The sequence below is a fragment of the Brienomyrus brachyistius genome, chromosome 7 (genome assembly GCF_023856365.1).
Source record: "Brienomyrus brachyistius isolate T26 chromosome 7, BBRACH_0.4, whole genome shotgun sequence".
In the NCBI taxonomy this organism is placed as follows: Eukaryota; Metazoa; Chordata; class Actinopteri; order Osteoglossiformes; family Mormyridae; genus Brienomyrus; species Brienomyrus brachyistius.
Window position 1 is genome coordinate 20,721,342 of NC_064539.1, and position 17,488 is coordinate 20,738,829.

The following is a 17,488-nucleotide window of genomic DNA, read 5'->3' on the forward strand; positions in this document are numbered from 1 at the left end:
CTTGAGGGGGAAATATATCATCCGTCCATCCATCCATCCATCTTCGAAGCTCGATCCTGGTTAGGGGCAAGACGGAGCCCATGCGCAGCAGCACAGGGCGGCACCCTGCATAGGGACACATTCACAGCCATCATGATCCAGAACCTTCCGTGTCAAGGGCATTTTTCTATTTATGGGCATTGACTCCATCCAGTCATGTACTAAGCAGGATTCTCAGTATTCACAGAAAAATCACTGTAAGACTTTCTCATGTACTATATAGCAATATGGGATTATGAAGCATATAGCAAGAATAATACTCTTAAGTAATAGACCGTGAACATACAATACGATAAGTGCTTTTGCCTAAATGATGGATATGGGTATAGCGGCACATTTGAATAAAATGCATAGCAAGGCACTTTGGTGTGTTAAATGACTTCATTACATTTCAAAGGCCCTGTTTGCGATACAGAGAGATTAGAAGCATAATCTTACATTCTGTAAGTCTATTTTAGGTGGATGTGAAGCCATATTTGCATTTTGATATAATTCCTTTGTGCTTTGAAGACTGGCTGTATGCAGTTAATTCGCGAAAGCGGGAAGATTCATGAAAACGCTGGTGCTCTTGATCACCTGCAGTAACATTGCGCACTGTCATCTGTAATGGTATCAATTGGCTGCGGTAACGTTCGGCGTACCAGTCATGCCAGTCTGCAGTAACTGTAATGGTCATATGAGGTGCAGTAACTGCGTAATGGTCATTGTAATGGTTCGCTACTGACCATCAGTAGTCATGTGTTAAAAGTTAGTTGCCCACTGTGCCAGTTGGCTGATCAATGATGAGGGCAACTGGAATAGCAGTTCAGGTGCACCGCATGTGCAGTTCCAGTGTCAAATACCTCGGGCTGAGGTACAGTGATTGCAAGCTAATGTGTTTACTCGCGGGACTCGTGTTTCAGGAGCAGATCTGGAATCCTTGGTATTGCTGCTAAATGGTTAAGTGCATTAATCTTTGCCTGTTGTTTTTTAATTCCTTTTCGGAAAAAGCCACTTGCATATTTGACTGTTTTTATCCATATAATGTGTGCAGCTCGGCAGCCGTAGGACACTGTGCTATACTATAACTGTTTTATCATGCTTTTCAGTTTTCCTTCGTGTCCATGGCAACCGGCTACTAATGTACTTGCTCTCTCTGCCTCTCGTCATTCGATTCAAGTATGTGTATGTGCTATTATTATATTAACAACAACAACAACAACATCAACAATCATAACAACAACAACAGCGATAATAATAATAATTTGCATGTCTTCGGGCATGGGGGTGTCTAACGGCGCCACGCTGTGTTGGTCATGGTGCCAACAGAATCACCGGGGCTGCACAGTCTGACGGCAGCTTCTCGCGCCAAGCACAGTCCTTCCGCAGGAACAAAGCGTTCTTTTGGACAAAGCTGCCCACCAATTACCAGAGGTGGCGGGGTGGGTGGGTGGGGGGGCTGAACTTCACAAATGGCCTCGCTGTAAACATTTATGTATCTCTGGAAGGTGGACACACGGATATAGGGAGACACACCGTTATTTGTGAAAGAATTGCAGGAACTGACATCTGAATTCTGGACTTGTGACGGGGGGCTGTTTATGGTACTTGATTGCTGTTAATATTTTTTTGGCCGAGTGGGAGCCAGGTGGTTACCGAACTGTATGCTTGGCTCTGCTGTTTGGCTGAACCTGGATCATTCCAGTGAACACAGCCAGTAGCAGCACTGGGTGAGGCGCACACATCAGCCCCAGCTCTGCGTGGACTGGTACCAGAAGGCTTTGGCAGAATGTATTTTAGACAGCACCCAGCCCAAACATCAGGTGATGTCATTTGCCGTCTAGATAATTACTTTGTTAATTACTAACTAACTTAACTGAAAAATTCTGTCAGAACCAATCACAAGTGATTTCTGACCCCATTGTATATTGACTGTGACCAACGTGCCAACATGTCCGGCACATGAGTAAACAGCTCACAACTGCTGGGCCAAGAAGGTCCTTCCCAGATTCCTCTTGGGCTCCTGACACCTGAATAGTAATTCTGGAGAGTGACAGAATTCATAATTGGTGGTGATGTTTCATTAAGGCACTTGGGAAGGCAGACAAGACACTGGAACCATTCAGTCTAAATAAATGACTTGTAAGATGGATCCTAGGGTTTTTCTTTTAAATTAATTTACTTTCACATTAATTTATTTGGCAGACGCTTTTGTCCAAAGGTAGATAATAAAAGAATAAGCATATAGCTGAGGCCAGCAAGGAACAAGTGCCAGTAGGCTAATGTTCCTATGATTGGCAGGAAACAAGTGCAAGACAAGTATGAAAAACAGAGCTATATTATCCATCCATCCATTCATCCATCAGTCTTTTAAATGCTTGTCCTGGTCATGGTGATGGTAGGAGGCTGGAACGAGGCTGTGGTGTACCCTGGGCAGGTTGAGCTATATAATTAATGCTTAGAATCTTACATCTTAATTTCTATAACCAAGTATCACCCAGAAGAGATTTTAGTAAAACACCAAGCCTGGGTGCAATATACCGACGCTCAGATAGTCCAGCAATGCCAAGCAAATCCCTTCGACGACAGTGAGCCAGAGTGGGTCACTGTTAGGGTATGAGGTTAGTACTGGGGACAAATGTGTAATCCGGTGTTTTGGAGCTGTTCAGAAGCTGTCCCTATGAAATGTGGCGTGATGTGCCAGGCAGGCTGGGATCAGGTGAAAAGGCCACGCCCACAGCCCAGTGTCAGCCCTCCCCTCTGTTTCTCTGTCCCTTCCTCCCAACCATTCTGTTTAATTCATTTCCGCTCCAGTACCCAAAAAAGGTCCATACTGGTCCACCCCTATGCCATGTGGTTCTCTCAGTCGCTCTACCACAGACCCAGTCTTACACTCCCCTTTTGGGCCTATCATAGTTTGGTAAGACCAGACAAGGCTCACCCCATAAATCAAAGCTGAGACACATTTCACCTGAAATAATAAGTTTATCAGCCCATTTCATATATTGTACTATTACTTGCTTACCAAAAATGTACAAGACCACGTATGACAACGACAACATTATTTATATAAGAAGCGTGCGGACACTTGGCGGGTTGAACTCTCTGTTAGGGCGATGCTGTGTTGAAGAGGCTGGTAACACCAACATCAGAATGTCTGTGGTTAAAGCCCTGAGTCTAGGGGAGCACCAGCACAAATAGCAGTGGGAGAGCTTCAGAAACAGGCCACTACGGAATTCCCTTGGGCTCACATATTGCTGGGAGCGGCAGTGAATGAAGCACAAAGTCACGTCTAACACTCAGAGAGCGTCCTGGCAGATGGAGCTGGTGACTTCGGCAGACATTAAAGTTCCAGGCTACAGTACAAGCACCCATCAGAGACTCCCACTCGCCACGTAACTGGGAACGTTGGCCAAAAAACTAGCTCCCACATTATGTGTGACTACCGACGACAAGCCATGTGCTGTCTGGAAACTGCCTGTCATAAAAAAGGCCAGGACCAATCTAAAGACTACTGTGTGAAAAAAAACATTATATTTAAAATTTTGTTTGCATGTATTGAACAACAGTACACAGAAGATAAAAATGAGTGTGAGGAAAACATGATAATCGCAGAGCATAAACAATTAGGGTGAGAATAATGAAATCATCACAGTTAGTTTCTAAACTTAAACCGAAGGAAAATGTAGGAACACAACCAGGTCAGCATGCAATGACAAACTGCCTGTCATTTACCCATACAAAGCAGCAAACAGTCACTCAGGAAAGCTGTCGCCTTGATGCAACATGTGAGGGAGTGGTTTCCAATTATGAACTGACACTGTTCCCGCAACACTTTTAAAGCCAATTTAACAGTTTTCAACAGGGATTAAGCATCTCCTGACAGGGGACAGGAGCAAAGATGTAGCAGTGGGCATGTCCTCTCTTGTGACAAGGAAGTATGTCACCTTCTATTCATTCAAGAGGGGGCATCAGACAGAAGGCTGCCCTTTTTAGCAATGGCCGTCAAAGCTCATGGGAAGCTGTAGACAAGCTTTCCTTTGTCTTGGACATGCACTGCCATCTTCATGCTGGGGTGGAGGGTTGCTATGCTGGTGCCCCATCAGAAGATGGTGCTCTAGGCAGCTGTCTGCTGCACCTAATGAGTTGATCAGCATTGCTTTGCAGAACCTGATCAGTGGAGGAGATCATCTGGAAGTCCAGATGCAGATGAAGTGCACACAGCAGCCAGAAAGGCCAAAAAGTTATTTCCACTCTACTGGATCAAGATCTTCCTACTCACAGATCTCCTGAGCTTAAAAGCATCCCGGAGAAGCAGCCTACAGCAGTGCCACGGTTCTCACAGTCCTCACAGATACAGCAAGATTCATCCAGCACCGTATGGACATGCATACATTTCCAAGTGCAAGGTAGTTGGATACAGGATGCCAGAAGAAACCTGCAACGTTTCCAACTTCTGAGTTGTCTAACTGCTCCTTTTTTTTTGCCCTCAAACTCTAATTTATGCCAGGAACAATATAAAAATTCAGCAGAAACATAAGGTGCAGACATACGGAAGCAAAGGTCAGGACATTAAGTCTCTGACAATAATCAGATGTTTGTTGACAAACTGAACTTGCGGGAGCTGCTCTCTTAGCACAGAACACGGACAGTCATTATCTGGGCGCTCAGCGGTACCGACCTGCAGGTTTTAGCCATTTCAACGGCTTTACCCCCAGATCCCAGCCAACCCCAAACTAGTCATGTTCGTTCACCTGCTCTGACACTGCAGTTGCCATGACAGTGAAAAAAAAAACAAAAAACTGAAAGCTCAATGGATTGTTTTGCTGTGCAGTATGATGTGGCTTAAGTTCCTTAATCCCTTTGTCTTCAAAGCCCTGAGGCGGACACTCTTTTTGCCGGTACAGGTGCAATTACTTTCTTCTCTTACAGAGCAGATAACAGCAACAGGACGGGGATAATACAATAAAATCTGTTCAGGTCTGTCAGCCAATGTAAGGTCCCCAGATCTCATACGTCTGTTTTGCTGTGCCGCAGTCTAATTGCGCTATGGTGTGATTTACTTCCAGTGGTCCACTGAGAGACTGGGTTCAAATCTGCCCCCCAATCCCTACATTCCTCATCCATGGTGGCTGCATGTGAAATTGAACAGCGGCACGATCTATATAAGATATTTCCGATAGGATAGGAGTGACTCCCACAGGCTACCATCCCTGGATCTTCTGCTGTGAAAGGTGCATAAAAGGGTCTTTCTACACCCCAGTTTGGTATCTGGCACACAGAGTGGAGGCTGAATTTAAACCTGGGAAGTGTGAGACAGCAGTGTCCTCCCCCAAACCAGCACGCCAACTCAGAAAGCATTACGGAACAATTGAATACACCTCAGACTCTCAGTTTCCTGAAGCCGGCAGCCATATTTCAACTCTAATGAGCCTGACAGCCTAATTGGGGTCATCTGCCTTTCATTATCTTAGGCCCTCGTTAGCACAGGACTCGTGATAAATTGTTATATACACATAGGTGATCTGTTCAGCCCTGGCAAAGCTCTGCTTCCTGTAGGCACAGAGTGAATCAAAGTATAGTTCTGTAAGTTATGTAACAAAATATACAATGTGTTCTTTTTCTCTTACTGAACATGCCAACTAACTAATCTGAGTAAACTGTTTTCTCCTGCTTCCTTCATTTTAATCCTCTCCCCCCTCCTTGCTCTCTTAGTGCAGATGACTGTCAGCTGCTTTGGGAAGATGGCCAACCTCAGTTCCTCTTACAGATTCTTTTTCTTTCTTTCTTTCTTTCTTTCTTTCTTTCTTTCTTTCTTTCTTTCTTTCTTAATCTCCAGCCATCTACCTGCTTGCTTGACCCCAAACCTTCTACAATGTTCTAGGGTACTGCTCTGGGCATCATACAGGGACGGATTACAGACTGGGCCAGCGGGGCCGCTGCCCAGGGGCCCTTGGGGTGCAGGGGGCCCGTGGGGCCCCTAGCCCAAAACAATTTGCAAGGCTTATCAACAATGTATTTTCGTTTGTCTATTTTAGAGGGCCTACATTCTTTGATCCTCTGCCTACAAGGGCCCCTGACCCTATAGGGAGTGTGTTTGGCTGCCAAGGGCCCTTGAATTGTGGTGGTTGTGGTGGTGGTGGTGGTGGTGGTGGGGGGGGGGCCCTCGTTTTGCCCAGGGGCCCACACAACCCATAATCCGTCCCTGGCATCATACCATTAATAACTTCTCCCAATTAACAGTTCCCAGGGACCAGCTGCTTTACACTCACATTCAGAAACACTCACATCCAATGTGTTTACATGAAACGGCCAGAATCTTAACACCATCACATTCACTTCGCAGTTTTAAATCACTTTTTTTTCCACCAAAATAGTAGAATAGTGCATGATATACAGTACAGTACCAGTGAATAGTTTGGACAATTCAACCCACCTACAAAGGAGAGTGATTTGTGTCATGTCACATGACCTGGTCATCTGACCTAAACACAGCAGTAATGGTTTTGATAGTGTGAAGGAAAAGTGACCAATGGGTGCTGAGCATGTTGGATCTGTTACGGAGGGTAGGGGGTTTTGTTTAATAAAACTGAACACAATCGGGGAAAAAACAGAAAAACAATTTCATTTTTTTTAATTAACCTTTATTTTTCCAGGCAATTCACTAAGAACAATTTCTTATTTACACTGACAGCCTGACACGACAATGGGACCATGAGGGGTCAAAGAAAAGCAAGAAGGTAAAACCAATACAAATAAGAGGAAGACAATCAGAAAACTGCACTGATACGTACAGAAAGATGTTCTGAGGGCAGAACGAAACATGATTGGTCCAGAGAGACAACCAATCAAACTGTTGAGGAGGTGGGCCAACAATACAGAAAACAATACATATTAATCAGGGCACCAACTAGTGACAGCTTTTCTATGGGTTTGTGTATCCAAACTTTTGACTGTTACGGTACCTCCTTGATTTTACCTACAATTTTGACCAAACCTACACTACCTATTGTACAGAGGATGATGGGAATTATCATCAATTTTCCTGTCACATCAATTCTCACCTGTGCTGATTTTCCTTGACTTTTCACTTTCTAATTGTTAATCATCAGATGCTTTTTCCCACACTGCACTACAAAGGGATAAATGACCTCTTGGGCTATGTGGAGATGCGTCTAACCCGTTCTGAGTTCCTGACAGGAGTGTCCTTAGAATCAGTGTTCTAACCATACCTTTTCTGTTATTCTATACCCAAAGGAGCAGTAATCACTGTAGGTGGATTACCATAATGCTGTTGTGATTGCACGCCATTTATTCCTTAGTGTTTTTCATCTCTATTTCCATATATTCCTATAGTGGCCTCCTTGTGAACATCTCCATACAGATACACCACTCCCGTCCTACTTGCACTGCTGTAAATCACCTTCTTCTTCCATCAAACCTCCACAACTGAGAAGCTGCCCATTCACTTTTCAACCTCGCTCAATATATGCATGTTACCTGTTTTCCTGTTACAGATAGACTAAGTATCTGTTCAGGTTCAGATCAAGCATGTGATGTCATTACGTAACATCCGATTACTTTTTTATTTTCTCTTTGTGGGTATATAAATAATTGGTATGCCATGCAGGGTGCCCCCTATGCATCCTGGGATAGACTCCAGGGTAAATAAGCCTTGTACCAGATAAGAGGTTTTGGAAAATCAAGGGATGGGCAGATTAATACATAAATGCCTGCTGTGTTGCCTTTCATTCCAGGGCATGTGTCTGCTTTTAGCCTAACTGCTCCTGTGATCTGCTGAAGACACATTTCCCCACTAAAACTACTTCTGTCTAGTGTGATCTTCTGAATAGAACCGTCTCAGCTGCAATTTGAGCTCATATGTTTACATCCGATTGCTTCTGTCACTCCTGCTTATTTTGCGAAGGTGCTGGGCCCTGACCGGACTGCTGTGCTGGATGAATTCGTATGTATAAGCAGAGATCTGACCCTGCAGCCCTGTGAGCCTCACACCGCTAATATCATCCTCACCTACTATGGATGGCAGCGTATTAGTTTTCGCTCGCCTGAATGTGTCGTTGGTTATTATACAGAATTGTTCAGTAACACCGTGGATAGCCTTTCTGCCTGTGAAGAGGGGCTTGCTGGCACTCAGAAAAATCACCCGTTGCTGCCTACCTGCCTTTTCAGGCGTGCTGAGGTTCAGGAAAGGGAAATAACTACAGTATATTGCCTACAATCTGCACGTACAAACCTACTCTCTGTTCCAGTGCCTGGTTCCTGCTTGGTGTGAACCAAATGAATGTGGAACATTGTCTGAAAAGAGCAGTTTGCCCACAACCTCGGAGCAATCAACAAAAATGAGCTAATCCAGTTTTGCGTAGACTTATGGGACATCCGTCGGTCATGTGCCATTCACTCCTGGCTGCTGCCTGCCTTTCCGTCTATGATGTCGTGCACCGCTGCCGGTGATGTTTGAAAATGTACTTTCACTGATATGCTCAAGGACAGCCAGAACCAGGCAGATTATTTTTACATTCATTACTAAAAATCACCCATAGTGAGAAACACATAATTGTTAATCTTCTAATATAAAGTAAGGGTCACAGCATTTAAAAATGTATACAGTGGCCCCATTATTACTCGCTTGTGACCTGGTAACTCTATATCATGGGCCATTTGACCTACTTTGAGATTTTGCTATGCTCTATTACGAGGCTATGTTCTGCTATGAGGATATATTGCACTTTGAGGAACAAAGAATAAAAATATACTCATTTCCATGAATTTTTTAAGTTATCTTTGGCAACAGATGTTCCTAATGATTACCCCCCTCCCCCCACATCAACTATGCCAGCATAATGGTACATACACCCACGTGGCCCTATCTGTGAAACACATCTGTCATATCAGCATAACAGACCACGACCACATGGATCTGTCAATCAAAACCACATCTGACCAATCAGAATGAAGGAACACGCCCCCTCCCGCCAGAGTCTGCCATAAGTCCTAGACAGTATATCTGCAACGCTCTGAAACAGCATACAGTTGGAAAAAAAAATCAATGAGATATCGAAGAAAGCTCAAGTGATCCCCTAAAACATCTCCTGGAATGCTCCTCCTCCAGGTTCTTCTGTCCCACTGGTCGAGCTGGATTCTCATGTCTGTGTTGAATGATGCAGCGTTCTTCCTTCAGCTCACTCGGCCCCTAACCCAGTACAATGGCTATTAGCAGCAGACACAGTTTTCGAAGGGTGTCTTGGCACCTAAGAGAGAGAAACCATAAAGCATGAATCTCCAGTTTCAAGCGGGAAGCCAGAAGGCTGCCTGAAATTGGGTTGGCTGAGTTAATCACAGATAGAAGGCAAAGGGAGTCGAATGACCAGTTAAAATTATAATGCTTTCTATATACATGCAGTATATATACTGATTAATTTCATGCAGTGAGAATCTATTGATCATTTCTATACTACTTTGTTTTGTACTTTGTAATATTCTAGAAACTATAAATAAATTCACCTGTCTGTCTCATTTATATTCATCTTTTTGGGAGCTGTGAGGTGTGGAGTGATTAAAACACTAACACACAAATACAGAATACATTTCTACATCACAAAGTACGTTTTCCACCCGTTTTAATGATTCCCCTCTGAATAACCAGCCCACATGGTGTCACTGCCAGTGTCCCTGGTGTAGCTCCTCACTCAGGATAGGTATGTATCCCTATGTTAGTTCCTCTTAATCATAATTAGTCATCACTGCTTTAGGGCCTGTATGAGCGGATACACAGAAGCAGCGGATACATAGATAAATGGAAACATGGCACTTTACTTAGCAGCAGAGTAATATGACGCCGTGTCTCTGGGGAGATTCTCCACAAAGTGAAATGTTTAATGAAAATAACATGTTGGCCACACTCATAAAGTGACCCGAGAGACCTGCCCTTCTCCTCCCGGGGCAGGGGTTGGCCAATAAAGACTTGATACTGATAGGTTCAAAAAGCGTGAGAGGAAACACTGGGGCAGCGTGGGAGTCCAAAGAGGCCCGGGAAGGTTCAGCAAAGGAAAAAAAGGCTTGACGGCGGCAGAGGGTTTTATCATGTGACACCGCTGTGATATTGCTCTACATTTATATGGTTATGCCGGTTTGCTAATGGGGCTCTGAGACACCATGTGACTTCATACCCCAGTCATGGTGGAGGCAGTGATATTTACAGGTTGCCTCACAGTTACCAAGTATATATCTGTTCTTTGAGAAGTAATCAGAGCGGACACACACCCATGCGCAAATGCACATGGAGACACCGGTGTTTATCCTCAAGCAAGAAACAAAGAGGATTGTGGGATACTGAGATCAAGTCCACCCTGGGAACGTTTGCGTTGCTCATGGCTAATGTGCTTTGCCGTTCCCAAAATGTTACTTCTAAGCTATGCTAATACTTTGGATGCACTGTTACCTGAATCCTGATGCCAACTCCCCCGCATCACATTAAGGTGATTCATCCACCAAATGGCTCAGGTTGCAGGAGAGCTGCACACCTGCAATCTCTGTTTAACATAGAGCTTACAGTAATTACAATGCATTTACTTAGGGGATGCTTTTGTCCAAAGCAACATGCAGATGAGGTTCAGACACTGTCCCTGGAGCCACTGGGGTTAACAGCGCCGATAAAATTCCTTCACCAGCTATGAGATTTGAACCAGCAACACAGAACAGAGCCAGACACTGTGCCACAAAGTGGACGGTTTATGGGTTTGTCACACCACTTCCAGGGTTATTCGGTTCCTTTTTTATGAGAAATATGGTGAATAGGACTGAGGACTTAAGGTAGCCTGAAACTTTGGTTCTTCTTCATTCCCCAGTGTAAAATGCATTCAGCAGCAGAGAGATATGTGCCTAGTCTATCTCTATCTTGCCATGTTCCAAGGAAAGTCAGAATGTAATATGTGCTGATAGGAGGTTTGACAAGAATCGCTGTTCTCAGGATTCAGCGGAATGATTGCGGCGGCTGAGGACCCCGCATATGGCGTTCTGCCGTCCAGAGAGCCATGGGACTGCCTGCAGGCTGCTGGGCCAGTGAAGCCCGGGTGGCGTTCCTCTGGAAGGAGTGTTCAGGAGCGCAGTCCTGGTGGAGGCCTGTCATCAGCGTAGGGCTCCTGAGCGGTGGTGTGTGGATGGAGAAATCTGCTGCTATGACATGGATGAAGGGGCCTGAACATAATGGAGGTGAGGCAGTGTGCGGTGCTGCACTGGAAGGAAGGAAGGAAGAAAGAAATAAAGAAAGAAAGAAAGAAAGAAAGAAAGAAAGAGTAGCAGGCAGTTCAGGGCCTTGTTCAGGGCCCACAGACGTTACTATTCTGTTGAGGCCGGGGCTCAAACTGCTGATTTTCCAGTCACAGGTACAGAGACTGATGAGTGCTGCACTGAAACCACTACAATGAACGTCATTGCTAGAGGTGCTCATTCGCAACTGGCCCTCACATGTGCTAATGTGTACACATATGCCTAAGTGGGAGTGTTCTTATATTTATATGGGCGTTCCATTGTGTCTGTACTCACAGTTCTTCGTTTGATGTTAGACTGGTGATCACTCCTCCTGGTTTGGAGAGGCCACCCCTGCCTCCAAAGTGGATCAGAAAGTCATCTTCTTCCTCATGTGACACTTTCTCCAAACTTTATCTTTCAGATCTGCAGCAAAAGTGCAGAAAATTAATAGTTGTACCTAAACATCCCAAACGTAGGCAAAAGTTCATGATGTCTAGGAGATGCCTGATGTCTTACTTCAAAGTCTGAGTTCGGTCTCGAACCACAAGTAACAGCCGGCCCATTCAGACCACACCGCATCTCCCCAGTGCAGCGCTGCTCTGTAAACTAATTCTTTGGACAAAAGACTTCCAGCCCTGCAGGGTGTGGATGTTTCCCTGCCACTCCTTTCCTGAGTTGCCTCACACTGGGAAAATATATCCACATTCCTGCTTTGAAGTCTGAGATACATTGTTGGTAGGAGACTCGGAGCGACCCAGCCCATCTCCACAGGGGAAACCGGGATGGAGAAGCAAGCAGGCGTTTTGCCACCTTTGAAGCGAAACAGACACGTTGACACCTCTTCAGCTCAGTGAGAGGGCAAGGAGACAGAGGTGCTGAATTAAAGGAAGACCAGACGCAGCATCAGGAATCGGGAAAGCTGCAGGAGTGATGGTGAGGGAAGGGAACACTTCCAGTGTGACACACAAAACAAACAACGGGTGACATGAATAAAGACAATGTTATACTGAGCCGCCTCACCACCATTCCTGAAAGGACAACCGCACCCCATCTCTCTGTGGTCATTTGTGGAAATGCAAGATGCTTAAAACCTGTCCGAAGAGACAAACAGCAGCCTTCAAGACTGAAGATGTCTAATCCTTATTAGAAATGGGAGTTTTTTCTTCTTTTGCTACTCATGTTTTTTTTTTATTATTAATGACGCTCTGAGATCACTAGTCCACGGATCCCTTCGGATTCTTTTAATCTTCTCTGTTTCGCTTTATTGTGTTTTATGTATGTAATTAATTTCAATTTCACTATCCCTCCCTTAATTAGATAGACTCAACAGGGATCAGCAGAAGAATGGATTCTTTTACACCACAATCCCAGAAGCCAATGAAGTCATTCTCATGATCAGACCTTGAAACGCTAACACAGGTGAGAGCAGCCTGTCATCCAGATGGGTGTATGCGGCTGATTGAAGGTCTCGCAGTAGATCGATGAGGATTAGGATGCGTCAGGATGTCGAAGGTTAGATATTCAAGGGTACCACCTCCCAAAATGTACCACAGTCAACTGAGACTTGTTCAGGTTAACAGGAAACTCCCCTCATCCTTGAGGAAGTAGACGCCAGTCTTGTCAATCAAGACAACTTCAAGGAAACAGGCACCTCCCAGCCCTTTAATTGGCCAGGCTCCTGTGATTTACAGTACATCTGGCCCCGTCTGTCAGCAGATGCAAACACCACTGATGGACAGATGCCGCCCACCTGTTGCCGCTAAATAATTCATGATGTTGCCTTTTGTTTCCCACTTGATCCCGGGATTTGAAACGAGGGTTAATTTTCCCCTAAATGATTAAATGCTGTATGTGGAGTTTGCATGAATCGACCGATCATTTAAAATAAAGATCAATGCCAGTGACGGTTCATTCATGTAAATGGGATTCATACCCTTCCTACACACAGATCACCATGGTGTGAGGGACCCCATCCTGGCTGGATCGATAGACAAAGGAGTTTCACTTCTGCATGATTTATGGCCCCAGCACCAGACTCTCATTCCTGCTGCCCGAGCCCGCGGAGTGCTACATCACGTCGATGGCACTTTCTCAGCTACGTCCTGCCCGCTAACACTGCTTCTCAAGCGCTTGAACTGATTCAGTCCAACCCACTTGTTTGGATGCCTGATGACTTCATCTTGGCAGACACTGGTGCAGCGCTGACTTCAGTGCATATATCAAGCATCACTTCCTTTTTGGTTCCCTGCAAGTTTGCTGGGTTTTCTGGACTCAGATGTTTGCAGAAGTAAATTAGGAGAAAAGAAAACCCAAACGCATATTTTCCAAGACCCTGATTACTTTGACTGAGCTGACATTAGAAAATGACAGTGGGCTCCTTGTCTGTAAGCCTGTTTTGTGCCTCACCTTGTTTCCAAGCTGTCTGCAGTTTTATGTCCTTAACAGAGCTTTACTCAGCTATATTTGCAAGTCTAATGTGTAATATCACAAACTGCTTTAGAGTCAATTCCCTCTGTCATGTGCTGGGAGATACCTGGTAAATTAAGAGGGCATACCTGTCTTTGCTAAATCAAAACTAACGATCTCATAAAGGCATACAATTTAGACTGCTACTGCCCAGAACTAGAGCCATCAAAATTTATGAAGGAGTAGAGGTAAGTCTAATTAGTTTAATTATACAGGATCATTAATAGTTCCCATTTTTACAGATTCTTAGGGACTGCATTCTGTTCCATTAACTGCAGCCTACTACTCTGTTATTCCCTCTGCTTAAGTTTCTGCCTACTTTGAACCTTTGAGGGTTTTTATTTGAAGTTAGACATTTCGAGGTTAAATTTCTGCAGTGATGAGTAACAAATAGAATGTCAGGCAATCTGCTGTCCCTGTCACTCAGAGCGCAGAGATTGGCTGAAATGTGGTCGTACCTCTGAAGTCAGCATGACAAGTGCGACCCCTCTGCCGCTCCTTAAATGGTTGCATGCCAAGCACTGTAATTGAAATCTAATACTGTGCTTTTATGATTGAGAACAGTTGCCCCCACCTCTGCTGTAATGAAATGAACAAAGTTAAAGGGGAAGAGACTGCGCAATGACATGCATTGTCAAATATATCATGTGAGCTCTGGGGTGCTGTTTAATCCCATCATCCCTGAACCACTGAATTCAACCGCAGGGAACATTCAAATTATGCACAGAAACACAGGGGAGAAATTGGTTCAACGAAGAATTTTGGCTTCTTCAGCAGCTTCCTTTTTCTAAAAAAAAAAAAACCCTTTCAGTTGAAAAGATTTTTTATCTCATAAGATGACCAGATAATGTCTGTTTTTTGATTTCTTTTATACACCTCGACTCTGTACCATGATATTTTGTGAACCACTTGGTGCGTATAAAACAGGAAATATTGTCTGATATTGCCAGATGCATCACTCAGAATATTCCAGAAAAGGGATAGTCAAATGTTGACAGAACCTTATAGGTTCTAAGTGACTGTTTATAGAACCTTATAGGTTCTAAGTGACTGTTGACGGAATCATATAGGTTCTAAGTGATTGTTAACACAACGACTGTGTCATGACTGTGCAGTATGGGTGCTGACCGGCTACTGCAGAGCAGCGAGAGCAGAGTCCTCAGTGAAGCAATTATCCCTACCTAGGGAAGTCTGTTAATGTCCTGTGCCTCCATTCCCCAGTTACTGGGTCTTAAGATTAAGCCTTTTAGTGCAGGCTGTAACTCAGCGGGATTTGTGTAATAAATCCTTGGAATAGTCCATACCCTCTTTCTGATAGCTTTGTCCTTTCTACACTTTTTGGAACCCTGTAGAAAATCAAGTCTTACCCTCAATTGTAAATGAACCAACCCCCAAGAGTCCAACCCCCTAACCCGGAGGCGTGAGGTAATTTGTTGATTTGCCAATTTGTTGAACTTATTGAGGTCTAATAAATTCCTTACTCCATGCTCCTACCCCAACTTCACATGCACCTGTCTCCAATCCTGACGGAGCAAATCTTACTTTGATTGACAGCTGTAACCTTAGTTACGAGCCTTACCCATAAGGCTCAGTTTCAGCCGCTAACCCATTCTCCATGGTCCCTGTTTACAATCTTGTGTTCTCCTCACCTGTGTCCCACAATGCCCCACTCGCACTGACCCATCTCTCTGAATCATGCTCTCCTCAGACTTCATTACACTTCAGTCCGCTGGGGTTTTCAGCTCTTCCTCTCCATGCATCACAACAGCACAATGACAAAGAGAGAGTGTAGCGTACAATGTGGGATAGAATGGGAATAAAACATCTCTGGGCTGGTCTGATGTCCTCATCCTTTACCAATAAGCGTCTTAGCATTTCCTCTCATTACTCATTCATTACACACTTTTAGGGATGTTACCTGAGCATAATACAGTCGACCCTTCTGCCTTGTGGCTTTTCCCATCGTGGTTTTCGATATATTCAATTAAACTGGAATTTTTTGCACGAAGGCCAGCAGACGACACACAAAAAGTTTAGTGACTCACAAATGGAGCCAGACAGGTGAAATCTCGCCGTGATCTTGGATCTCACATTTCTCATATCGCTTCGCTCCACTCCACTCACAAACTTGCTTCGCTCGCCAAGCAGACAAAGGGAACCAAGGGAACCAAAAAATTTTGTACTGTTTTTCCAGATTGTGGGGGGGGGGGCTTGTGCCTCTAACCCCCACCATGTGGAAGCATCGACTGCACTTTTCAAAAACATAGTCTGGAAGTCTCTATTTCCAAAGGTCCATCAGCCCCAGCAAAGCCTCCTGACAGCCACTTTTACAGTTTTTTGACAAGCCCATGTAAATGGTGCTATATGCATTTAGCACATCGCAGACAGTCAAAAAGCATGCCACAGCTACAGGAAGCCAGGGGGGGGGTTGACCAAAAATGGCATGTGGTAGTTCTGCTGCAGTATCAACGGCTGGCGGTGTTCTATCCATAGTCCTGTGTAGAGTGATTACAAGGTGGATATATGGAGGTTAAAGGACCATTTTTATTTATGTGAAGCTTTGACAGGATGACGATGGCAGCCACTGTGGGCACCAGGAGACTGACACGGAAGAAGCATAAACTGAATCAGTCATCTCAGGTGAGTCTGTGACACAGGCCACAATGCACTCAACAGCCATGCACTTCCATCTGGGAAGAGGGTTTATGGCTTGTGGCGTGGTTTCAATCTCGCCAAACAAGTGTGGCTGTTGTCCAAATTCGCTCCACTTGTGACGTTCTTGTGTGAACATCTGAACACAAAGGCATCCTCAATGACATTCTCAATAGCAAACTCAAAGGCACGCTCAATGTAATACCCAACTGCATGCTCAGTAGCATACTCAATGGCATACTCAATGCCATGCTCAATGGCATGCTCAGTAGCATACTCAATGGCATACTCAGTAGCATACTCAATGGCATGCTCAATAGCATACTCAATGGCATACTCAATGCCATGCTCAATGGCATGCTCAGTGGTATACTCAATGGCATACTCAATGCCAGGCTCAATGGCATGCTCAGTGGCATACTCAATGACATGCTCAATAGCATACTCAATGCCATATTCAATAGCATGCTCAGTGGCATACCCAAAGGCATGCCTAATGGCATATTCAAAAGTATGTTCAATGACATACCAACTCCATTATCTGAGGCAATTTAAGGATTTATAATATGCATTATTCCAAAATTCTGGAAAATGTAGTACTTATAAAAAATAGTACATTTATATTCTGCATGTGGCTTTAATCTCCGATTTATAAACTGAAATGAACCTATTCTTTTTTTACAACTACAAGGAATGGTGGCAGAAGAAGTAGCCTTCTGAACACAGGCAGAATCCCGGGGTATCCACTCAGCAAAGTCATTTAATTTTGAAATTACACTCAAGCACTTGATCCACTGAAAAGGCCCCCAAGTCAGTTTCAGTCAATACCTCCTGACATTTAAGCACCCTGTTCCAATTTATGCTGAGGAGCAGTGAGTTGCGTCTAAAGAAGCTAGCACACGGGAGGCAATTAAAATGTCAACAGCACGAGTAATTGGAAAAATACAGGGAACGGCAATGCACGCCTAATAAATAAGGTAGACAGCTATAGTCCTCTAGCCAAACAGACGGCAGTATGAGCCAGTAACTGGTCTCAGAGATGAGTTCCTTAATCATCACTTTCTGCTTCTTGGGGGTGGGGTAT